The sequence below is a fragment of the Lissotriton vulgaris genome, chromosome 7 (genome assembly GCF_964263255.1).
Source record: "Lissotriton vulgaris chromosome 7, aLisVul1.2, whole genome shotgun sequence".
NCBI lineage: Eukaryota > Metazoa > Chordata > Amphibia > Caudata > Salamandridae > Lissotriton > Lissotriton vulgaris.
The window spans coordinates 1,637,362,731-1,637,388,599 of record NC_141695.1 but is presented as its reverse complement, the minus strand read 5'-3'; the positions used below and the strand labels follow the sequence as shown (position 1 = coordinate 1,637,388,599).

Here is a 25,869-nt window from a genome sequence, read left to right as displayed (position 1 = left end):
TCACCATATTGAAACCGCCAGTGTACAAACACAAAGTCAGGAACCGTATAGTACGTTTAAAACGGAAGGACTATAATACGTAACTTCCGTTGACTCCTCGACTCACAGCTGAGTTAATCGGTTGCACCTGTAAGGCCGTTTCAATATGGAACCTTTGAGTTTGGATTTTTAAAACCCTTGCTAAATAAAATGAATACGTGTGCTCGTACCAGAAAACTAGGGAATTACACTGAAATTAGCTTTTTTTTTGGGTATGCGTGACATATGACAAAGCAGCCAGTCACACTTCATAATTTGTGCTGACATTGCAAGTCTCTACAAAAAAATCGAAACAAGCCCAAATATCGTGACTTTTCTTGAATGTAAATATTGTATTAATTGGATGAAGTTTCACTCACATAGTTACAACTGAGGTTACATAAATTATTTATCAATGTTACTTAAAGTGGACAAGTCACAGGAACCTCAAACCTTTTTCAAGGGTAGTAATAACAACACCTGACACAAATCACTCTGCTTACCGGAGGTAAAACATTTCACTGCTCTCTCACATGGAGGAAATCCCTCCACGTGCGAGGACACACAGTGCAGGCTTTTTCTTACCATTATGCGGTCCTATCCAGTATACAGTCACAACTGCTAGTCCCAGAATACAAAGAAAATAAATCTGGAGTGGATGCTAATTACACATTGAAACAAGGTCGGGAAGGGTGGCAACCAAAACAATAACAAGTCAGGTCCCGGGCCGGCAGCCAATCACAGCGCGGCCCGGGAATGACGTCACGGGGGTGTCCCGGGCCGGCAGCCAATCACAGCGCGGCCCAGGACAAAGGGGCGGGGCTTTAAAAAAGTCCGAGAAACGCCCCCGAATCGCGTTTTCAGGAGAAAGCGTGATTGACAGCCTCTGTCTCCCAAAGGCTAGCGTCCATTTATGGAGCTAGCAAATTGGAAACAGAAGCGGTCCGAACATCCCTACTGAAGACAAAAGTTTTCGAACTGGGAGGGGCATTGCCCCTCGCCAGGTCGAAACCTAAAAATTGAACTTCAGAGGAGCTGCTGGGGAGCTGTGCCTCAGAGGAGCTGTGGCACCGGGAGCCGGGCTCTGACACGGGTACAACTGCCCCCCTTTTGCTGTGCAAGCCCCCGGGCCGCAGGCGGCAGATACCGTGGGGGCGGGTGTTATTTTCGGTTGCCCCTGGAGCCCCCTGCGTGTCGGAGTGACCCCATCACCGCTCTGCGTATTGAGTGCGGGCTCCTCTCTTCGAGGCACTAGAGCAGGCGCCAAGTTAAACTGATTGGCGCAGACAGCGCTACAACCCCCCAGGCCCACAGGGTGGGGTGGTCCTCTGGGGGCGCATGCCAGCTCTGGTCCCTTCTGGGCCCCACACCCCGTTCCTCAGGAGCCATGGGCCCATCTCACCAAGGGCTTCGCCACAGACCCCACATGAGCCAGGAGGTGACCAGCTGAGGCCTCGCCCTGGACTGGCCTCTGACCCAGACCCCAGACCTCACCAGGAGCAGACGTGACCTCTGACCAGACCCCCACCGCCACCCTGTGTCCATGGAACTTTCGATCCGCAGACTGCTGGGGTACCTGCCGGGCCCTTCAGCCTAGACACGGGGGGCGCTCCTGCAGCCACGGGGCACCCAGAGATGCTCTGATTCTGGTTGCCTTTGTGCCCCCTTCACCCACCCCAAGGATGCAGCTGAACAGCCCATGGAGGATGGCACCGGCGAGCTTCCCCCCCCCCCGGAGCACAAGGCCAGGCGCTCCCCCACCCCCACCGCACAGACACAGTAAGGCTGCCACGTTGCATTACATTTAAATATTTATAATTAAGTGTAAGGGTCAGTGTTCCCTGCCTCTTATTTGCTTTATATTTTTAGATAAGCTGAATCATCGTAAAATGTATAAAAACCTTACCTCCTACGGCAAGACTGACCGTGCACAGACATCATATGAGCGAGAGGCACACAGTCTATTTTCTAGGGTCGGGTTGACAATTGTTTGCATAATTTAAAGAGAACAGGGGGCGTGGCTTGGATGCCGAGGAGATAGGCAGCGTGAGCTCGGAGCTCCGCGCCCGATCCCGGAAAATATCCAGAATTTCTGATCGTACCCCGATGAAATCGGTATAATCCGACACTGGACGGTATCACGGAGGGTCCGGCGCCGACGGCAGACGACTCGGGGCCATTCCAAGCCCGATATCTGACTTTGAAAGCTGCACTCAGGCGCGAAGACCTCGACCTAAAATGGCGGCGGTGGCATGAGGCACAGAGACAACGAAGGCGCTGGCCCGGAGTCACATTAAGGGCTGCTACTTCCACAGATAGGAGGTGTTGACGGCTGCATCGCGCCCCTCTCGGGGTGTTGGAGTGGACCTCTAGCGCGCCACCGGCGGTGGTTGGGATCCGAACCCTTGATAGTGGCGGCGACGACACGGCGACGGCCCAGTGACGATGGCCCCAGGTCACTGAGCACGACTGGCGCCAGCCGGGTTAGCGGCCGATCGAGCACCCTGCTCCCTAGAGGCAGCCTTGAATCCGGAGACTAGAGCAGTGCCCCAGGCGCGGAACGCGGTGGGCCTTTTCCGCTGCTGCTGCAAGGGGACCTTCCTGAGGGCGAAGCCCGGCGACGTGCGGAGCGGGAGCAGAGACAGCTTTGGAGGCCACCGCTCGTGTCGGCCCAGATGGGGAAGCCGAAAGGGAAGGGAGATGGTGCGACCGATACAGAAGCCGCGGAAGGAGCGGATCGAGACCAGTCGGCGCTACAAAGGATGCAGGACCGTATCCTGGAGGCCATCGCCACCACAAAGGACGCCTTGCAGCAGGATATAGCCCAGGTGGCGACGGGCTTGGGCCTCCTAAAAGCTGACCACGATAAGCTCAAGGACAGAGTGAAATCCGTGGAGGTCACGGTCCAGGAATTGGCCCCGAGCCATGCAGCGGTGAAGGCGCTGATGACGGAGGTGATGGATCGTCTGAAGGTGCTGGAACGGAGGGCCGAGGACGCGGAAAACCGGAATAGGCGCAACAACGTACGCCTAGTAGGCATGCCGGAAAAAATCGAAGGCGACGATATGGTGGGCTATCTCGATAATTGGTTGCGAACGGAGGTGGCACCGGAGGGACTGTCCCCCTTCTTCTCCCTTGAGCGAGCGCATAGGGTTCCGGCGCGCCCGCCGGCCCCGGGCCTCCCGCCTCGCCCAGTGGTATTCAAGTTGCTCCATTACCGGGACAGAGACTGGCTTTTGCAAAGGGCGAGAGAGGCAGGGCCCTTTCAAGTGGACAACAACAGGGTCACTATGTTCCCGGACTATACGTTTGAGACGCAGAGGCTCAGGGCGAACTTCCTGTCCCTTAAGCGGGAGCTCCGTAATGAAGGCATCAAGTACTCCCTGTTGTTCCCAGCGAAGCTGAGAGTGGTGATAGATGAACAGACACTCTTCTTCACGTCCTCGGCAGACGCTTGGGCCTGGTGGGACACTTATAAAGCGGGAACGGATGGTGCCAAGGCCAGGGAGGAGGAGGCTAAGGCAGCACAGCCGATCAGGAAATCTCAACGGATCAGGAAGAACCGCAGGAGGACCGGCAGACCTTCGGTGTCACAGACAGAGACGGAGAGACAGGCGGCCCTACAGGCAGTGGCGGACTTGTCCAAAACTACCAGAAGTCAGTCCGGGAAGGGCACGGACTCGGAGGGCCCGGGCACGGGCTCGGAGACGGGACTCTCGGAATATGGTGGAGCCAGGGGCCCTATCGTGACGCCGCAGACTTCGGAGGAGATACTTGAGGCGTGTTGATCTGGACTAGTGGAGTGGACTCGCTGGTTGGACACCGGGGCGCTGGGCCCGTGGCAGTGGAACACTGTTACTTGAGGTTTCGGGGCGCTATGATGTGGGGATTGTGGGGTGGAGTGCGCGGGGTTGATTTGCTTTCACGAACCTTTCGCATCGTACCACGCCCTACTGGCCCTTAAGGTCATCGCAGTGGAGACTGCGACCATTACTGCCTTTCTTTGAGGGGTGGTTGGGAGTGTTGGTTTGGATGGGGGTACTTCCAGTTGCGGGGGGGCCTGTCCTGGGGGGGTGGGAGTTGAGAGCAGTTGGGGTTGCTCGGGGGGTAGTTGTTGTTGGGGGGGTTTGGCTTCCTGTTTGGAGAGGGAGGGTGGGTTGGTCCGTGGTCGCGGAGCGAGCGAGGTCAATGAGCTATATTGTTCGATCTGTTTGTGTGAAGGGGAATGGCTAGTACCGGGGCGTTGAAATGTGTGTCCTGGAATGTGCGGGGTATGCAGTCCATGACACGCAGGCATAAAGTTCAGGCATACCTCAAGCGTAGGGGGGTTCACATAGCGTTCCTGCAAGAAACACATCTTAATAAGCAAGAAGGGATTGCACTGCAGAGGCGTTGGAGAGGGCAGCTGTTTAACACTACGTTCTCAGCTTTTGCGAGGGGGGCACTGATTTGGATACGGGCGGGGGTTCCCTTCCAGGTTACAAAAACATTGGTGGACCCTGAGGGCAGGTATGTGGCAGTGGAGGGGAGGCTGAAAGGCAGGGTGGTGTCTCTCTGCAGTGTGTACGCTCCCAATGTGGATCTGCCCGCATTTTTGTCTACACTCTTCGGTAAACTGGCGGGTTATTTGGCGGGGCCGGTACTCCTGGGGGGGGATTTCAACTCGGTCGAGGATGTGATATTGGATAGGTCCCATCCCCCACTGCGCGCGTCCCCAGTGCATAGAGTAGCCAAGCGTAGGTTGGAGTGGCAGAGGAGCTGGGCCCTCACGGATGCATGGAGGGCGTTACACCCCACTACTAGGGACTACTCCTTTCACTCGCACCTACATGATCTACACGTCAGGCTGGACGCGTTTCTGTGTTCATCATGCGTACTTTCTGCGGTGGGAGGGGCGGAATATTTGGCCCGAACGATATCGGACCACAACCCTTTGCTGTTATCCCTGAACTGGATGATGACTGCTAACTGCGTGCCAACATGGCGCCTGCAACCCGACACCCTGGATGACTTGTTGTTCAGGGAGGCCCTGGGAGAACGCATTGAGTGCTACTTTGAGGAGAATAACGGCTCGGCCTCCACGAGGGCGGTAGAGTGGGATGCGTTTAAGGTGGTGGTGCGGGGACACTGTATTGGACACACGGCTGGGGCTCGCAAGACTTTGTTGGATGACTTGGATAAGGCTGAGACGCGGTTGAGAGAACTGGAGAAGGGTCGCCCAAATCACCCTGAGCTACAGGAGGGGCTTAGTGGGGCCAGGGAGGGGCTGGCTGTGGAACTGGAACGGCTGCGCAGCTTTGATCACAAGGCGTACGTGACGAGGGCGCACGCGGAAGGCGATAAGGCGGGGTCTATGTTGGCGTGGCTCGCTAACCCAGTCAGGAGGGGTATGCCGATCATGATGATCCAAGAGACAGGGGAGGAACCCTGCCACACCCAACCCGGGATCCTGAATAAGTTTCGGACTTATTATGAGGGTCTCTATGAGAGTGGTGGGACAGGGGGGACGGATGAGCTAGGGGAGTTCTTGGACGGCTTACGACTGCCGAGGGTGGAAGATTCGGAGGCAGAGGAGCTGGGTCGGCCCATTACGCTCGGAGAGATAGGGTGTGCAGTGAAACAAATGGCTAGAAATAAGACCCCGGGACTCGACGGACTCCCGATAGAGATTTATAGTAAATATCTGGAGTGCCTTGCTCCCCGGCTGCAAGAGGTCTACAATGAAGCGCAATCGAGGGGTCGGCTCCCGGGCTCCATGTGTGAAGCCCTCATGATCCCGCTGTTAAAACCGGGCAGGGAAGGAGCGGCTTTATCCTCGTACCGTCCGTTGTCCATGTTGACGACGGACTACAAGATCCTGAGTAAGATTCTTGCCAACAGACTGCTGGGGCACATGACTAGCCTTGTTCATAAGGACCAATGCGGTTTTATCCCGACGCGCAACACTACCCACAATATTCGCAGACTTACGAGACTGATGGGGGCGGACTGGCCGGGCGCCGTCTCTCCATTTGTCCTTTCTATTGACATAGAGAAGGCCTTCGACAGCCTTGAATGGGGGTACTTGTATGAGGTGATGCGACGCTTCGGGCTGGGGGACGGATACATAAACTGGACCAAGGTCCTGTATACTGATGCGGTAGCGAGAGTCCGAGTGGGCGCTCTGATCTCGGGGCAATACCCGGTCAGGCGTGGCACCAGACAGGGGTGTTCCCTATCTCCGCTCCTGTTTGCCCTGGCGATGGAACCCTTTGCTGTGGAGGCCAGGCTGGGCCGCCACTACGCCGGTTTATCATTTAGGGGCAGGCCGCATTACATTTCTTTATACGCAGATGATCTGCTGATGTTTTTGGCTGACGCGGGCCCCGAGCTAGAGGGGGCACGGCGGTTACTGGGGCGGTTCGGCCGGCTATCAGGCCTGAGGGTCAACTGGCCTAAATCCTGCTTATTCCCCCTGAGGTCAGGAGAACCGTGTCCACTCACCGCGCAAGAACTCCGGTGGGAACCGCGCTGTCTGCATTATCTGGGAGTCTATGTCTATCATACCCCGGCTGATTTGCTGGAAGGTAACATCACCCGCTGTATTACTACCCTGCGGGGGAACATGGACTTCTGGTCTACCCTGCCGCTATCCCTGGCTGGTAGGATCTCCCTGCTCAAGATGGTGGCCCTGCCCAGGCTATTGTATTATTTTAGGACGCTCCCGGTGTGGGTCCCGAGTTCTATTTTCAAGCGCCTGAGATCTCTGGTCATAGCGTTCCTATGGGGCACGGGTCGGAGGCGCATAGCGCTCGACACTCTGCTGCGCCCCAAGGATGAAGGAGGGTTGGCGGTACCTGATTTTGAGGGATATTATCTGGCCGCGCAGCTGCAGATTTTTACTCAGGAGGTCGCGAAAGTATATAGAGGCCCTGAGGACGCGAGAGTAGAAGGCACCCCGCGACATGTGCTGGCGTACATCACGCTACACCAGAAACTCCGGCTAGGAGATTTGACGGTCGAGGAGCAGACATTCCGGCTCTGCTGGAACCGGGCCCGTAAGCGGGCGGGAGTCCGCCTTATGTATGCCCCTGAAATCCCGTTAGGAATGGTTACGGCCCTCCCACATGGAGGAGACTGGTCGCGCTTGTTGGGTTGGGAGGAGGCGGGGATACAAATGTTGGGTGATCTGTATGAGGATGGGGTACTACTGCAGTTTCAGGAATTGCAGGAGCGGTTCGACCTACCGAGGGGCGACTACTTGTTGCACGCAGCGGTCACGGGCGCTATGCAGGCTCACTGGGGGAAAGGATTGCAGGAGCCGGGCACCTCCATGGCATGTCAATACACGATGATGGCTGCGGGGACCTTTAAGGCTGTCACCTGCTTGTACTCCAGGATACAGAGGGAGGCCTTACAGCCTCTGACGGCTCTGAAGGCCAAGTGGGAGCTGGACCTCCAATTAGAGATCCCTGACACGACCTGGGGCCAGCTACTGAGGCGGGCACGGAAGAGCTCGAGAAATGCCAGGTTTCAGTTAATCCACTTCTACATCATTCACAGGGCATACCTCACACCGGGGAAAATACAACAATACTTTGGGATAGAAAACGCTGCTTGCCCCAGATGCAATACGGTTGGGGCGGACCTAGGTCACATGTTATGGGATTGCCCCTCTCTGGGAGACTACTGGCAGGAAGTGGGGCGAGCCCTCAACAGTGCAACAGACAGGGACATTCAATACACGAAAGCGGTGGGCATCCTCCATTGGTTCCCGCACACGCCTAGAAACAAGACTACCAGCAAATTTATAGACTTGGGGCTCATTCTAGCTAAGCGGGAGATAACGAGGAATTGGAAATCGAGAGTGGGGCCCGCGTATAAGAGATGGTATGGGGAATGCTTGAGGTGGGCGGCGTGTGAAAGCACCTTGAGGTACCAGATGGCCTGGAGGACAAATGACGAGAAGGCTCTGGAGAGGGCGACTGCGTGGGAAATGATGGTGCAGGCGCTCCGTGACATAGATGATGAGGAGCAGGAGGGCGAGGGGGAACTGGATGTAGCAGACCCTGTCATCATGCCGGGGGGCACACCTTAGCGAATGTATGTACTCCCTGCATCACAGCAGACGTTCTTACAACGATGAATCAGCGCAGCGCGACCACGGGGGAGGGAGGGAAGGAAGCTGGAATTGGCGGGCTGTTGGGGGAACGAAATTATGGGGCGGGGGAGGGGTGAAAACCAAAAAAGCAACCCAGCAATACCTAAGTACCACTTGTGTCGGACAATGTAAGATGGTACGAGAAATACTCATGGACAGGGGCTAACCGTACCCGAGGAAGGGGCGGACCTCCCGGACAAGAACACAATGAACAATGCTATTTCTTGAACACAGAATAATTATAATTTTGATTGTCTTGTATGTACAATTATATTGGAGATGCAATAAAAATGATGTTAAAAAAAAAAAAAAAATTTAAAGAGAACAAAGCCGGTTTCAGAACAAGTCTGCAAGCGCTCGCCAGCCGCGTGTCATGTCTCCTGTTGTGGCTGAAACAGTGAGCAGAGCTGCATTTCATTTTAGCTGCTGTTCGAGACTTAATCCGCAAAACAAGAGCTTGCCATGACGTAGACTTTTGTCTTTTGTGCCGTCCTACTTGGACAGCTAGTCTGCCTTCCTTGTGAGTTGCAAAAGGATTCTTGTCTTTATGGGGCCATAAAGATAAGAATCCTTTCACGGCAGAAGGAAAGCAGGAGAGCCAGTCAAAGTGGGACGGCTCAAAATGAGAAAAGAAGCGTCACAAAGAGCTCTTTCCCAATGGATGGCCACCGTTTATACTAAACGGTGACACCAGCCAATCGGAAAGAGGGGTGGGGCTTAAAGCCCACTAGTGAATCTCCTTCAAAATCACTACATCTCGCCAGCGAGACTGCGCAGCTCTAGGTTTCGACCTAAAAAACTGCAGGAGAAAAAAAAAAGTCAAACAAAGGCAAGTTTCTGTTTAAGAATTTTTCGCTGTAAGCCTTAGTTGGAAATTTCATCTTCCAATTTTTTTCACCATTTTTCTGCAAAGCTGACGAACTTTGCTACTCTGTAGTTTGACAACTTTTCATAACTCTGCAGGTAAATTTATAATTCTGCACACTTGTAGTCACAAAACTACAAATGTGGACATGCAAGATTAATACTCATGGATTGGAAAGCACACGACACAAGGAGTGACGTGGCTTCCAGCCCTTTGTCAATCACCTATACTGTGTAAAGAGATTATTAAGACTTGAAAAATACAATAAGAACTACCCACTTGTGAACTAATTCAACAATTAAACCTCATTGTACTACCCTTACTAAAGTACACTGCCACAATATCTAAGCTACACACTGACAAAAACAATATTTTTATGCATAAAGTAAGAGATTAACTTCATGCTGCTTCCAATTTAAAATGACATCAGTTTATGACCACTGTACACAATTGCATTCTGGTGCCAATGTATCCTAAAATATCATGTGTAGCAATTTTATTCCTTAAAGATTGTTTTTCTGCTTGATAACTTGGCCTCTAGTTGGGTCCTCTATCCCTTGCATGTGAAGAATGGTCAAACTCTAGGTTAACAATAAATCATGCATGCCCCGCTTCCTGCAATTTTAAAATGAAGTCTCAAGACATCCTACAATGAATCTCGTAAGTATCTGTCAATGTTTTAAAACTTGTCATCTCTATGTGGAATTACACTTGAAAGCTACTTACTACACTCAAGCACTTAAATATCAAGGTACACATTTAATTATGAACAATTTTAGAAATATATATTTGATAAGAACAAGGGTATCAAACGTTGCCTCATACAAGCCTCTTGTTGGATCCAGATCAGGTGAACGCCAAGTAGATGCAGGAGGGGCAGATACAAGCCATATTTTCTGAATAGTCGAGATAAAAATAAATCATCATATTCAAGGGTCAGCTAAATTGATTCATGCTGAACACCCCAGATATAGACCACCCGTATTTTTTTTACATAATGGCTCGATTACTGAGAAGGATGCAACATTTTAGGATAATTAGAGAGCAAAGAAGAAGGAGAGTGAGGATATAGGCAGGAAACACAAATGATGGAGAATCCAGAGCTTGTCGCACTTCAAGTACACTAACAGTGCGTGTGAAAAAGATGGCTAGAACATCACAACAACAGCCATCTTAATTTACACAAAAGCCTGTAAGGTCAAGGAAGAAGTAGACTTGGTTGAGAGAGGGCACAAGAATGGAATAAGTAGTGCAGAGTAGAAAATAACAATTGATAAACAGGGTAGACACCGGACAAGGACAGGTAGACTGAGAATTAGGGAGAGACCGAAGACGGGAGGGAAAGCAAGACTGCTAGGGTTTGTTTTAGAGAAGATTTGGGTTCAAACATGAGAGAAAGCAATTTTCCAGTGAGCATTATAGGAACCAAGACCGGGTGTACCAAGTTTGTGAAAAGATCAGTAGAGTAGCATGTTCACCCACAGAAAGCCATGGATAAAGGAGGGACTCAAAGGCTAAAGAAAAGCACATTTATACTAAGAAATGCAACAAGCATTTACAATGCAACGGTTTCGCCTTTGCAAAAGTTAGAGCTATTGGCATTGTAAATGACAAAATTGTCATTTATGTGATGGTTTTGAAAACGGATAAATAAATGGCATTGTCATTTACAATGCCAATAGCTTAATCTCTCGCAAATGCCACACACAGACCCACACCTACACACACACAGACCCACACCTACACACACACAGACCCACATCTACACACAAAGAGCACGCCCCCCACACACACAGAGCCACACACACAGCCACACTTATGTCTACTATAGTCAACAAAAACATGTCCCATCAAAACAAAGATAGAAGGGCTCGTGTCAAACTAGAAGATGCTCTTCCAAAACGACTACTCCGTTTTCAAAATTTCAGCCATTATAGCTTTGAAACATGTTTGACATCTTAGTACACAGCACTTCGACTGACATAACAAGTTCAGGTTGCCCAAAAAAGGGAGGCACCTCTTCGCTTCAAAAATGCGCCCAAAATGACAGCCTTTAGCACTCGTTACACGCTGAGGTCGCAGCCTCAGTAATTAGCATATAAACTGATAGAAAACTGCATGAATTAAAAAGCTTTCCAGAAATGCCGTAGGATAGCGTGGAAAGCCGGGTCAAATGCGGTGTCAGCGGAAACAGGCCGCAGTGACAGCAGTGGGAAGAGCCCGGGGGAGGGAGGCTGACAGTGCCAGGAACGGCAGCTCAGGAAACTAAACCTAGTGCTACCCACGTGTGAGTGCCGGTGGGGGCGCGGTTATCAACTGGTAAGATCCACGGTCGGAGGCTACAGAGCTACCTTTAGGCGCACACGTCTGCTAGAGGCGCCAGGCCCACTCTCTCTCAGCATTGGCACAATTTTCACATTTTGTCTGTGTTCCCGCACTGTGTCAAATAAAAATGTGATACCAGATCTTACGTAATCTTGTAAAGAAGCAGATAATATTTTCAAGAGTCCTCTAATACTTCCCAAAGTTCTATCCAGATTTCTTAGTGGTATTTACCGCACGCACGGCTGCCTTTACTGTTTGAAGATGCCCTCCAGGTACCAGACAGTAGAAACAATTTCTATCCAAGAACTTGGTAAACAAGTGGGGCCGGAGACACTGACAGCAGGAGGGGGGGGCGGGAACGGGCACACTGACAGCGGGAGGGGGGGCGGGAACGGGATAAAAAAAAGTAGTAAAAAATGCCGCTTACCTGCAAATAAAGGAAAGTGAAATCGCGCAGCCCACCCCTGCGAAGCACACGTTGGAAATTAAACAAACATGCCGAGACAAAAACGCCCACCGCTGCATGACGTTGTTAAAGGGGCGGAGAACGAAAAAATCTCCGGAACGCCCACGAATCTGCTCGGGCAATGACTGACAGATCTCTCTTCCAATGGCTAGGCTCCATTTATGGAGCTAGCCAATGGAAGAGAGGCGGCACAAAGCCCCGTACTGTCTAACATAAGATTTCGCCAGCACGAACACTGCTGCGCAGTGGACGCCAGGCGAAACCTAAAAAGGAACAGCTAACAAACAGGGCTATGAATAGCACAGTATACAGGAAGCAGCAAATACCAATATTTTATCAGGAGCAAGTAATAGTTTCTGTAACGGACTATTTACAACATTTTTCAGGGTGTTTTTTTGGGGGGGTGGGAGGGGGGGGTTGTTTTGGAACCATAAATTCGCTTTAACTGGGTATTTTTCCAGTGAATTTCTTGAGTTCCCTCCTCCATGTGAATGTTAGTATTTGCACTGTCTGTACTACACATTTATGTTAACTACAATTTTAGTGAAATTACATTCATACACCGAGAGACAGAGAGTCACAGAGACAAACTGCTCCCCACTTGCTCCATGTCTACTCACCCTATTCCAGTGCTAGTTTCAACCAAAGTTAGCGCCCATCCTACTCTCAATCATGGGGCATATTATCAAGGGCATTTATCCCTGATTTAGCAACACTTTTGCTGCTAAAGTGGCAATATTCACATCGCCCTATTAACAAGCTCGCTCTAAGCCTTGTTAGCGCTAGTTTCCATGTTTTTGCTCCCGTTTCATATCGCCCTGCATGCCATCGCTAATTACATGTAAAGTAGGCGTACCGGAGTAAAACACGGAAATAGTCGCTAACAAGGCTTCGCTGTATTTACAAGCCTGCAGCAGACCCGCTTAGCGATAGGAAAAAGCCCCCTTATCGCAGGATTTTAACACCTGATAAAAAATGGACTTAGCCATCAACATAATGGGAGGTGGATTGCAGGGTAACGGTCACAGGGGCGTATCAGCAAGGATTTCATTATCTCCCATATTTATCTCTGCTTTTCAAGCGATAATGGCGCTTTTTGCCGCTATTGGTGGATTTCATTACGCCTCGGAGAAAATCGTTGTTAATAATGCGCTATCTCCGTGTTGAAATCCAGCGATAGCCTGCGATAAACAAAATAGCGCTAAGCACACTTTGCGATATTTATTGCAAGTTGTTGATAATATGCCCCAACATTTTTTATTAAATACTACACTCCCCACTCGGTCACTACAGGTTTGGATTCATGTCCCCTCTCTAATTGCGACAGCCCACTATAAAGCAAAACTACCTTCTTACATTACTCTGTGCCCTACTATTCCAGCCTGCCAGTACCCACTTATAGCTTATTCTCATCTGACGTTTTTTTATAATCCAATAAAAAATATTTAAATAAATATGAAACTCTGAAGAAGGAGAACAGTTTCTTATCCTCCTATGCCCAAGTATACACAGCACTAATTGCATTGATTTTTGTGTTCTGTTGCAGTGCATTTTACTGCATGCCATAGTACTGCTTTCTTCTCCAGTGTACAGGTGCAGGAAGGCAGAGAAACACCTTGGTTAAGGTTATGATTAAGGGTGATAGCTACACTATTAAAAGAAGAGTATAATTTCCTGCTTTGATTGTATTTCAAAATTACGCAAGTGTAGTTCTAAAGAACAGAGCTGCAGTTACTTTGAAGTACATTAACTGCTGATGAGGTTTCAGCATGAATAGCATTTTCAAGGCCTGAGAAGTACTTTAAATCTTGGCCTACCTCGTGGAAGATACTTTCACTTCAGAAAGCAAAAACAGAGAGCAGCATAATCTCTGTTGAGAGCACTACAGCATCGCAGTGGAAAACTTTTCAGATGCAGCATTGGCAGGGGCAAAATAGCACCCCTCAATTTCAACCCTGTTGGCTGCATACCCTCAATCCTTATCCCCCTCACTAAGTCCACAACTCCGATATTCAATACAGAGGGAGAGGTGTGGCGCAGCGGCAAGAGCTGCTGACTCCGCAGCACAAGGCTTGCCGTTCGAACGCCGGCAGCAGCTCAGCATCATGTGACGCTGGTCAATAGTTTACTCAATCTCCCCATTGGCCCCCAGTGCCTTGAAACCCTCACCTCGCTTTACAAATAGGAATTATACAGTCATACCAGAGGGAAAGGGGACTAAATTGGGAGGTTGCAGCTGCGCTACCACCAAGTTACTGTTACCATTTTGTACTAACAGGCATGTATGGGCAAGTACATGTGTGGTACCTTGTAAGTAGGGGTACATGAACAGCCGCTCAGTTCTTTAGTTTCACCGAATGTGGTTTTCAGCTCAATACACAAGTTAACAGATGCTGATATCTTTGCATAACGCCACAGCCAACACTTGCTGATCAACACTACTGAGCCCATCCACTAGGCCAAAGTCCTTTATGGAAGATCTTCCCTGGGGAATGTCAGGCAAGGGTCATACTTGTGTGCTGTACTGCTAGGACAGGAGAACATAGAGAGGCACCTCTGAGCTGCTAACCTTGACTGACCATGCACTCCTCTACCCACTTTTTAGGTCCATGCTTTGGCCAATTACAAAGTCAATCAACAAAGAAGCACTCTGCTTTCAAATGGATTCCATTTATACAGCATGCACGAAAGGTGCTAAAAGCAGCACATGCAAATCATATGTAAAGAATGTTGCTGAGGTAGAATTCACAATACATTAACAATAAATACTGTTCATAGATGAGCACATGATGATAGCTGATTTATTGGGCAAGTGGGATAAGAGAGAAAGCGTGGAGCTGGAAACTTAAGAAGACCAATACTGTTTTTTTTTGTGGACAGACATTGCCGGGCTTGTATGGCATTACGCCCTATTCAATTGTTATGAACCTGGCTGCAAATGTTTGGGAAGGATGATGTAAAACATCTCTCTTGGGTGGGAATGGGGTGTATTTATTTCAGCAACGCGGGGTGGAATGCAGACAGTCCAATTGCCCTCTATCTTGATTTTGAAGACCGTGAAACTGAAAATTGATGCGGTACAGTGTGGGAGATTGACTATTTTGCATTCTAGACTTCTCAACGTGTTTTTCAGCTCACGGTCAAGGAAGTCAGAGCAAGAGATAAAGCATATTCATATATGGTCTTTATTACATTGCCCCTTGATTAGATTGTTTATGGTTAACAAGGCAAGCTAGTGAGAATATTAATGTGCTGAAGTGATTTTTTTTCTCAATTAAAAATAGATGCCAGTTTTAACTTCTCGTGTGTGGCTGTCAATTTCTAACAGTCTACAAATGTTGCTTTTGCATAGACGCACAATAATTTGTTTTTAATACTGTGGCATAAGAAGGATTACTAAACACCACAACTGAAGCCATCATATAGGAACATATTAGCCACTCAGACCTATATAGTCAAAAAAGTTCAAATACTTCAATTGGGTTCATATTAGACTGACCACCACAGCTGGAAAAATGTCTACAAACATGGATCCAGCTGCAAGAGAGGTAAATAAAATATATATATATCACCAATTTCTGTCCCCAAAAACGAGTCCGCACTCCAAAGTCAGGTTGGTTACTATCCATTTTTTTTTCCGGATCGAGCGGGCATTTTAGTCCAATTCACACCCCCTTCTCACTGCCGACGCGTTTCGGAGAGTCAATCCTTCTTCCAGGGCGTTTTGTGAAATGGAAGCACCACACCGTTACCTCAGTCCCACATTAATCATTAGCGCTCCCACGTGACTACACTGCTGGTGTGTGTTCGCAGGGCATTGTGGTGTCTGTAGTTTTGTCCCTCCAGTGGGTGTGTCGCTGTATCCTTGATTTTACTTTCTGCGGGAGGCAGCCCTCCAGTGGGCTTATGGGCTGAGATGTCCGCTCGCATCTATTTCGGATTTCCTGGCTGAGCCCACGCAGACGGAGCCTTTCCCGCTGCCGGGTGTCCTTAAGTTTGTGGATGGTGCGTAGACCCTACGGCCGAGACCGCCGTTAAATATCACCAATTTCTGTCCCCAAAAACGAGTCCGCACTCCAAAGTCAGGTTGGTTACTATCCATTTTATTTTCCGGATCGAGCGGGCATTTTAGTCCAATTCACACCCCCTTCTCACTGCCGACGCGTTTCGGAGAGTCAATCTCCTTCTTCCAGGGCGTTTCGTGAAATGGAAGCACCACACCGTTACCTCAGTCCCACATTAATCATTAGCGCTCCCACGTGACTACACTGCTGGTGTGTGTCCGCGGGGCATTGTGGTGTCAGTAGTTTTGACCCTCCAGTGGGTGTGTGGAATCAGTTCGCTTTAGTGCAAGTGGTTAAATCTCACTTGGTTCATGGAACCGTTCTTGTAAAGAAGAGAAAGAAAAGAGTGGACTCCTTGTGGAATTCCATTCTTGATGCACTGAAACCTAATGTTGGGCGATTTCTACTGCAGAACTGTAACTATGTAGATCAGGTTTGTCAAGCTTTGGTCTAAGAGGCTGTGGCCATTGCTGAAAATCCGGATATGGAGAGAAAATGTACAACTAAACGATAATCGTTTACAATTTATGGTTATTTGACCAATACAATTTGCCATGTCCCGGAATAATAGGGACCAACACTGGACACTTCTACGCAGAGACTTTTGTCTTATCAGTTGCTGGCAGCTATGTGTCAATGGACTCTGACGGTATGGTAAACGGCAGGCACTTTTTCCTCATACAAGGCATGATAAGCACAGTTTATTAACAAAAAATATGCACTCCAGGTTCTCTCTAGGTAGTGTATCAGGATTAACTCATATTGAAGATTGTTTCAGGAATACTAAACCACTACTGCTACGCCTCAACCTTACGCTCTCAGCATATTTCTTCAGATTTTTTTTTTTTTTAATAAATTGTAATTGGAACTTGAAATCTGGGACAGCTACCCCTTTTTAAAGCAGCTCCATGAATACAAACACAATGTAGCAACTTCAAAATACCTTGAGCAGGCGAGTGACCGAGACTGATAAGAGAACTGGTCATACATTTTTCATGGAAGAAAAAATATTTTCCACGGGGGTTTCACGGTAGTGTAAAAGCTTATTCTATTGGCAGTCTTAAAATACATCTTTGGCTACACCAGCAAAAAAAAAAATAATAATGTGATTTATGATTGACCTTTTCCACCACCGAAGTAGAGGCACCTTAGGTAGGTCCTTTTCACAAATATTAATGTTATCTAAACCAATAGTTAAAATATTAATGTTATCTAAACCAATAGTTAAAAACAGCCAGGTGTTTCGAACATATCTAGAAAAAGGTGGAAAAGTCATTAGATGGAGATTAAAGGCAGAGAAATTTTTCAGAGGCTCCCTGAAACTCGCTGTAGACACAATGTCTTGTATATCCAGGGCGAACAGATTGATCAACAGGCTGAGTTGAGTCCTTTTGCACTAGCCATCACACTAGTGGATCTACTAACCAAAACAGGTCGCTTTAGATTGGGACACTTACGATCTTGGTATACAACTGGAATTTCCACAGCTGGCGATTTATTTCCTAATGGCGAATGCACGGACTTCCATACATTGGTAGCAGAGTATAATCTGGGCAATTTCTCACCTACAAACCTAAAATCTATGTTGCACTCACCATGAGCTACTGCAGACGCATGAGTTAACCAAACTCTCCATGTGGCCGGTACATGGGACAAGCTCATCAGACGGTTTTACAGGGAATTCTTGCAACAGGTCAAAAAATGCCCTCTCCGAACTGCTGGGAGATAGACTTGGGTAAAACATTTCAGGACTCAGACTAGTCTAAAATATTGGAATACTCTCAAAGTATCGGGGGGGGGGGCAGTTTCAAGTACAATCAATTTAATATTTGCAACAGTGTATATAGAACAACAGCTCTGATCAACAAAAAATGTCCAGGTTCTGCAACTGTATGTCCCCTGATGTTCACTTCTTGATGCAGACCTCCAGGCTTCATACATGCTGGGCCAGAACACTACAACCATTGACCACCACAACTGGCCTTTCCATAACGAACTCGTCTGATGGGATGCTCCTGCGTCTCTTCTCTCGCCCCATCCTACAGAGATCAGCGGTTAAGTTACTGGACCTCGCCTTGCTCCTGGCTAAGCGATATATCACAATGCAAGGGAAAAAAACTTTGCTCATACCATTGCTACTTGGGCTTAATTGGTGGTCTTGTGGGGCCAAGATGAGAACACACTGCTACATTGGGAGGAACGGGCAGGCCTGAGAAAATATTTCATATGCCTTGCTTGGAAAATGCTCCTGGAGCAATTTAAGGGTACCATCAAAGAGGATAGTCACTCGTCGTGATCCACCCCTGGCACACATGTATACCTAAACACGTTCTCTTCTATTGAATAGCGATTGTTAGTGGTTGCCAGACCTAGATTAGTAAAATGTGTCACTGAGGAAAATTCTTTTGTGCACTTACCCAATACCTTTGGGGTGCGATGCCGGACACTGATAGTCATTTGTTTACAAGAGCACCATGTTAATCTTGGCACATAGGTGGGTGGGGAGGGGGGGTAAACTGTTCTTAATTGGTTTCTCTATTTATAGAATAAGACTTTACATGGAACTGTTATGATATTTCTATGCATGGATTGCAGGAACTATAATTGGAATGTATAAGTGTACATGCTACGTATAAAATGCCTGCATATGTAAGTGTAAATAATGCCAATGTACTTCAAATATTTTTTTATTGAAGGAAAAAAAATAAGGCAGCCCAGCTTTTTTTCAGATGAATGGAGAGGCTACTGCTTTCATCAGTACAGGGGTGTGCCAGTTGTGGAGGGCATCCAGCTATCTAGGACTGAGAGAAGCCAGTGTTTGGAGTAGTCCAGCAGCCACTCTCTGGGTATTGAGTATCTGCAGTAAACTGAGGCAAACCAGGGGCTTGGGTAATCCAGTTCACAGTGCAACTTTGCTGCAAATCCTTTTTAATATCCTAAAATTACATTGCCAGAATTGCAGTAAAATGGGTCCTCTAGTAACCGCCAGCTATGAGAGCCTAACAGAACAAGCTTTGGCAAAGTCAACAGGCATGGAGTTGGAAGCCAGGTTTTGGCTCCATCACTTTTTTTACTGTTCTGTCATGTTTGTTGCATAACGTAATTATTGGGGAAGCTGCTGAGCCTTAAATAAAATTAACAACAACAACAAAATATTGTATTGCCTCAAAAGGCACACTTTGCCACAGCAGTCTCTGGCATTTATGTTAACTACTTTGAGTGTGGATGTGTTACTTCAGAAAGGGTAGAATCCTGTTGATCAAAGTGAACAGAGCTAATGGCTGAAGTGGGCTGCTCTATGATGTAGAGCAGTGTTTCTTAACCTTTCGACTTCTGTGGACTACCAATTAATTATTACTGGAACACCCATTGAATCTTGACTGGAATCCAGGGAGCACACACCGAGTCATTATTGTTAGGCGAGGACCCCAGCTAAGCATTTTTGATGATTTAAACTGCAAAACAATACTCAAATTTACAGAAAGAGCATTCAAACAAATACACAGATGATGAAATACTTTAAAATTATTTTTTGTATTTTATTTTTGTTTGTGAATTAAAGGGAAGGTTGGAGCTTTTCTAAAATCAATGAGCCCACTCACGGTACATACTATATAATATTGTGAATGATGCACCTGCACTGTTCCCACAAATCACTTTGAGAATCCTAAATTAATTTTCAGTCGCCAAATTCAAATTCCTTTAAAATTACAGTAAGGGTTAAAAAATGTAATTTCATATTGTGCTTCTTTATTTATATACTCTTTATTAATATGCTAATATTATTGAATTTTCTGAGCAGTCACAGACCCTCTGGGAAGGCTTCGAAGACCTCCAGAGGTCCGCAGACCATGAGTTAAGAACCACTGCTATAGAGGGCAGACGAAAAACATGAATGACAAGATAACAGACCAATGAAGAGGACTGTCTGAAAGTTCTGATTAGTACCTTGTACATATAATTTTAGCACAATTGAAAAACATTGGTGTGCTATGCAGAAGGATTACTGGAATGTTGAGTGTTAGGGGAGGTGTGGTTACTGGAATGTTGAGTGTGGGGAGGTGTGGTTAACGCCAGACCCGAAAAGGCAGGCTACACTATGGATTAGGACAGAGGCGGATGTAAGGAAATAGAGTTCCTCAGCTGAGCTACAATCCAAGAACGAGGGCACCTTCTTTCATGGAATGAGATTGTGAGGTTATCAAACCACCTACACTGAGCCAATGAGCAACTTGTAGCCAGCCATTTGTTTCATGTCCATGCTCACTTCCTGGTGAACCTTGATAATTTCCAAGTCTACCGAAAATATCTAAAAGCTTACAGGAACCTGCCAGGCTTGGACAACAGACATACCCTAATCATGTGGCGATTGGAAACAATTATGACCCACTCACCGCCTGGCCTAACGTCCAGGGAACACCGCCTAAAGTATCTAAGGAAGTAAGAAAACTCGGAATTACCAAGGACTCCAAACTATCAATAAATGTTCAAGTGGACAAACGAGCACGGTCAAGCTTGATTACAATTAAAAAAACTCTGCAACACATCTTCCCTCAACTGGGATTTCCACACAAGGTCCAGGGTACTATTGCTTTGTACCGTCTAAACTTGGCTACACCAATAGCCTCTACAACGGATCATCTTGAAAAACTATGAAAAAAGACTACTAGGGATTCTGAACTCTGTCAGACTACTCCTACATGTAAAGTCCCAAGCCCACATTTACCCATCCTGAAGGCTCTACATTGGTTACAGGTTGCCAGGACATCCACATTCAAGTAGCTTTGTATCACCCACAATACGATACATGGAACTGGGCCTGTCTTCATCAGGAATAAAATCACCAAATACATTCAACAAAGGAACCTCTGCTTTAGATTGGCATCTCGCCTCAAAATCCCCCCCATACAAGAAAGAAAACATAGGTGGCACAACCTTCTCTGTACAAGCAGACAAACTATGTAATGCATTACCCCCAAACATAAGATCCACGGATAACTATCGTCAGAAGACTACTCAAGAGTTGGTTCTTCCCCACATAACTACCATATTCAAACATAAATGTACAGAAAATCCCTGTACATCTAAGCATTTATGCGGGTTATATGTATGTATCTAGATAGGTCTATTCCTTTGGATAAATGTATATAATAACGTATATAAAACTTTTATCATAACTAGTCATCTACAATTGCTTCGCTGTTGAATTATTAAAAGAAAAAAACATTAAACAAATACACTAGCTTAAAATACTTGAAATTGATATTAACCCCTCCCCTGCTGGTGACGGAACCACTCTGTCCTTAGCCGCGGTCGCGCTGTCCTGACGACGGAGCGGTTCCGTCACGGCTGCTCACGCGGATTCTGCGCTAAGCGTTCCATTGAGCGGGCGGGGCCGCTCCGTCATGAGCACAGCGCAACCACGGCTGGTGATGGAGCGGTTCCGTCACCAGCATGGGCGCGCCGCACGGCCCCCCCGCCCCCTTAGCACTGCGGCGGAATAGCAGCCGCAGTGAAGGGGTTAAAAACAACTTAAATCTAGATCGATTACCTTCCCTATACATATACCTTCCATGTGCTTATGTATCTTTATATTTTTTACTTTACTCCTAATTCAGCACCTCCAATGCACTACACTTTATTTGACCCTACAAATCTCTCGATATATCCTCTATCTCCACTCCGTAACTCATCTCAAAACTCATTTCACTACTCCCCCCAATGCACTATCCTATTTCTCACCCAATACCACTCTCTATTTATCCTCTAAGTCCACTCTCGGACTCATCCTAAATACCATTCTACAACTACGATCTTAAAAAAAAATAAAAAATAAACTTTCTAGACTACTCTTCCCTCCTCTACCCCCTCCTTGCATCATCCCAAACCTCGGATCTCCCAGACAAGCCTTTCTAAACCCTTCCCTCATGTATCCATCCTAGGCTCATCCGATACCTCACCTCTCCCTAATCCCCTTCAAGAGACTCTTCCCTACATCTCTCCTTAACTCATCCCAAACCTCCTCCTACTGATATGAGATCCAAATAAACACTTTCTAGAACCTTCTCTCTTCTATCCCTCCACAATCCTTTTTAATTCAGACTCCTGTCCATCGCTCAAATTAATTTCATATCTCCCTATACTAAGTCACCACCAATTCTTTTTGGGTTCACAGAATAGCGTGCTAATCGTCGAAAAGCGTTTCAAGGCCTGTAGTCCACACTATATAAATGCAATTACAATATTCGAGTTGGAGGTACAAGGTATCTGGGGTACAGGATGGTGCAGCCACTTCAGCCCTACTGGCCTGCCTAGAACACAGGTCAATCTTGTCCTCAGGTGAGAAGCAGTACATAAAGACTCCATTAAGGTCGTCCCCGGGGCCCAAAAAAACTCATTATAGAACATCTTATTTACGCAAAGAGTAACCAGAGATATTTTAATGTAATTGGTCACCGTATTCCAAACGTTATTTACCTCTTATACTGCACTTGATATCAGAAACATATACTACTGCCGTGAAAAATTCAATGAAAACCTACTTTTACAGCCCAGCAGGGTTGGGGTGGAATTAAGGCAAAGGCAGACTGTTCAGCTTTACTTTGAAGTATAACAACAGTGTATTAGATTACAATTAATTAGGCTACTGTACATGTGTAAAAAAAAAAAACTTTTGGAAAAATTCAGCAAGTAAAAAAGATAAAGGAATCAATGCTATTAAAGTACACACAATGTACGCGAACAGGTACAAGCGACTTGTAAGGTCAACAGCCTAGCAACAAAAGGAAGCTCTGGCTGCTTAGTTATCCGCCACTTGCCAAAGGAAACCATGCCTGCTTAAGCAAGCTTTTCATTTCACCAAGGTCACGTGCCAGAAACTTGTTCACCACTCGTACATAACATTGGCCAACCTCCTGCACCAGATTTCGAACAGCTGAAAAGGCGTTTACATTATGTGCCACTAAAATTTGAACATTTATTATTGTGCAACTAAAATTGAGAGAAGCCCAGACGTAAATACACAAAATAACGAAATCAGGCAAGCGCAGGTTACCGCGCTGTGCGTCGTAGTGCCTGGAAGAGACATATAGAATTTAGAATTATTTTTTCAATCATTGTGACATTCTGCTGTACTTGCAGAAACTGGTGCTTTTGATAACATACGTTGTAACCCTAATACACACAGATTAAATAAACAGCGCAAATTAAGCAGCACAATGACCTACGTAAAGTCGTGAATATGTTAATTATGTGGCATATTTCACTATTCTAACGTGGCACACCACAAACTTCGGTCACAATATTTTCAACAGCATCTCTACGTTTTAAGACGCTTGCCAGTGTCGCCGACATTCCTCGGGATGATATCGGTGTCAGTAGTCAATCAAGCTGCTCTGCCATCAACAATGCGACACAAAATACCCCCGATCGGCCAATCACTGGGTCCATAGCAACCCCGAACACTGCTCATTTACATGCAGGACGTGAAACAAACCCCCAGTGGTAGCCAGGCTGGTGTCAAATGTCGTTTTCCACGTTACCAGGTCTCATATCACCCAAACAATGAATACAATCATGGGGTCGCTGCCATCCAGGTTAGGGGGGTTGTGTTTCCCTGTGGAAGACGCGAGACAGGGCAATAAGCAAAACGCTTTCGGGTTGATCTAGGTAATTACGGAAAGGACAAGCAGTATACAATAACTACAATAACCCAGGTATAAATACACAGCTCGTCCATAAATGCTCAGCCTTTTCTCAACTTCAAGCATGTTGCCTTTTTTTACCGCTTTTTCAGTATAATTAATGGTGAAATATGGGTGGGCATTGTGCAAAAGCATAATAAATCAACATGATGCCACAAACAAACACAGCCAATACGACTAAAAATGAAATTAAAAAAATTTTTAAAAAACGCCAGGGTTATTTTGTTACGAAGAGACACGGGAGAGTTGCTGTCAAGCTGCTCCGATCTCGCCGTCAATTGATCAGTTATATGAGCTGCTGAATGCATATCAACGCCAGACAACTCCACGTAAAACACACAATAATGGTCAAATTCAAAAGGTACGGCCATCCAAGTGATCATTCACCTTTCAGCAGGCATGGGATCACGCATTAAAGCCGCCGCGAGAACTGGAGTGAATTCCATTTTATTTTAAAGGCCCGGCGTTCGGTTTCTTTTTTTTCCTCTCAAAGGAATGCAAAGAAGCTTAGCTGCCAACACCAGCAGAGTTCAAATCGGGGACATGGTGGTAGGTCCGGATGAGGCAACCTGCTCCAACTCCCCACTCCAGCCCGCTACTGCAGAGCTGCTCGTTTTAAAGGGGAAAGGCAAGATAACTGCAACATCTTTTGCACAACAAAAAGAGATAGTACAGCAAGGGCAGAGATCATGGGGAGACCGACATGATGCCAGGCAGATAGTTACTGACAATATTTACCACATTCAGTGCATGCACCATTTACACACCCCACAGTCCAGTCTACGACCTTTCCACCTCTGCAAATAACATGTTCAGCCTTGTACATACAAACGACGTTTAAAACACAGACATTTGCTGATATTTCAATGGGATGGTGCCGCTCTCATAAGGCACTGAGTCGCGGTTTAAGATACTACGATTTCCACCCCTAACGGGAAGCTAGGCATTACAATTAAAAAAAAAAACACAAGTTTTACTGCCGTAAACATATTCAATACCAAACTTTCTTAAAGGTAAAGCGAGAGGTTTTTTTTAGTCCTTAAAAGTTTTTTTAACTGTGTAGGAGGAACATTTTTTTTTTTGCCATGATTGTAGTAAGAAAAAAATAATGTAGCCCAACTTTGACGAAAGAATGACATGGGGATATGGAAACTGTCTTATTTGAAAGAAACGTGTCTAAGTGGAGGAGCAGGTTTCGAAGTACCATCCAGGAAGGAAAAATAAACTTTCATGGCAAGAACATCTTCGCCGGCATCACCTGCGAAAACAGAGGGTCGACCGGCAGCAGCTCTTGGCTCACCACAAGAAAAAAAAAACAAATAGAAAATATAAATCAACTCACGGGTAGTGCGATGTCCCGAGCGCAGCAGCAGCTCCTTCTCCTCCCTTTATTTTCTCGCCAAACTCGCCGCCATTTTCCTTTCGCTGTTTATTCAAATAGGAGAAAACACTCCCAGTGAACAAGCGGCAGAGGCCCCGTCTGCCCGAAACTACCGCAAGTGTCCATGGGAACTGAAGTCTGAACCCTGTACGCAGAGATGGCCTTGCCAATTACACAATCGACAATGGCAAACCACAGGTCCCAGAGTTCCATGTGTTGAGCGCTTGAAACAACAGAGACAATGAACCCCACAGATTTTTTTGTTTTGTTAAAAAGCAGGTTTGTTTTTAGTCGCTCTTGAGGGGTGAAAATTAAACAACCAACAGAACCACGCACGTCTTAACTTTCACGCCTATTTATGTGTAAATGTTTGTCAAACAATCCAAGGTGGCTAACAAGCAATCTTGATCTTGAAAGATCTGTCTGAAGTCAGTAAGGGTGTTTGACCTGCTGTAAGTGCTGGTGTCAGGGATTTCGCACACACTCACCTAATATCTTCATGACAAGTGTATACGTTTGACGCTCTAGTAATGATCCTTTACGTGATATTGTTACAAACACGGGCAATTTTGGTAAAGTGTTGCTGGCCAAAACACTTGATACGCATAATATTTCAATGTTACGTTCCGAGGTCCCCGTACCTCCCTGTGTCCCTAACTTGAACTTAACAGGGTCGGCGGCAATATGTTTTACATTATGAAAGAAAGACATTCTGACTTCGGGGGAACTGTTTTCCGAGGTTTCACCAGAAGGGAGTATTACTGAGTTGTAGAAAGACAGACGACTTTATTATGAATTAATACGAACTGCGAATCTCACCTTTCTGCATTTTACGAAAATAGTGTTTCATTTAATAAACTAAATTATTTCCTGTTATTTTTTCTGTCAGTCTGAAAAACAGTCAATC

General features: G+C 46.8%; 1 protein-coding gene across 6 annotated transcripts in view; it reads right to left on the bottom strand.

Moving 5' to 3' along the window:
• Positions 1–25,047, bottom strand: part of NCOA3 (nuclear receptor coactivator 3) — a 633,192-nt gene extending 608,145 nt beyond the window's left edge. For 5 of the 6 annotated variants that reach the window (XM_086932604.1, XM_086932603.1, XM_086932607.1 and 2 more), the window contains exon 1: positions 24,924–25,047. The gene's annotated coding sequence lies outside the window, so the exon portion shown is untranslated. The remainder of the gene's footprint in view (positions 1–24,923) is intronic. The other variant, XM_086932606.1, reaches the window with a different exon arrangement.
• Positions 25,048–25,869: the final 822 nt, after the last annotated feature.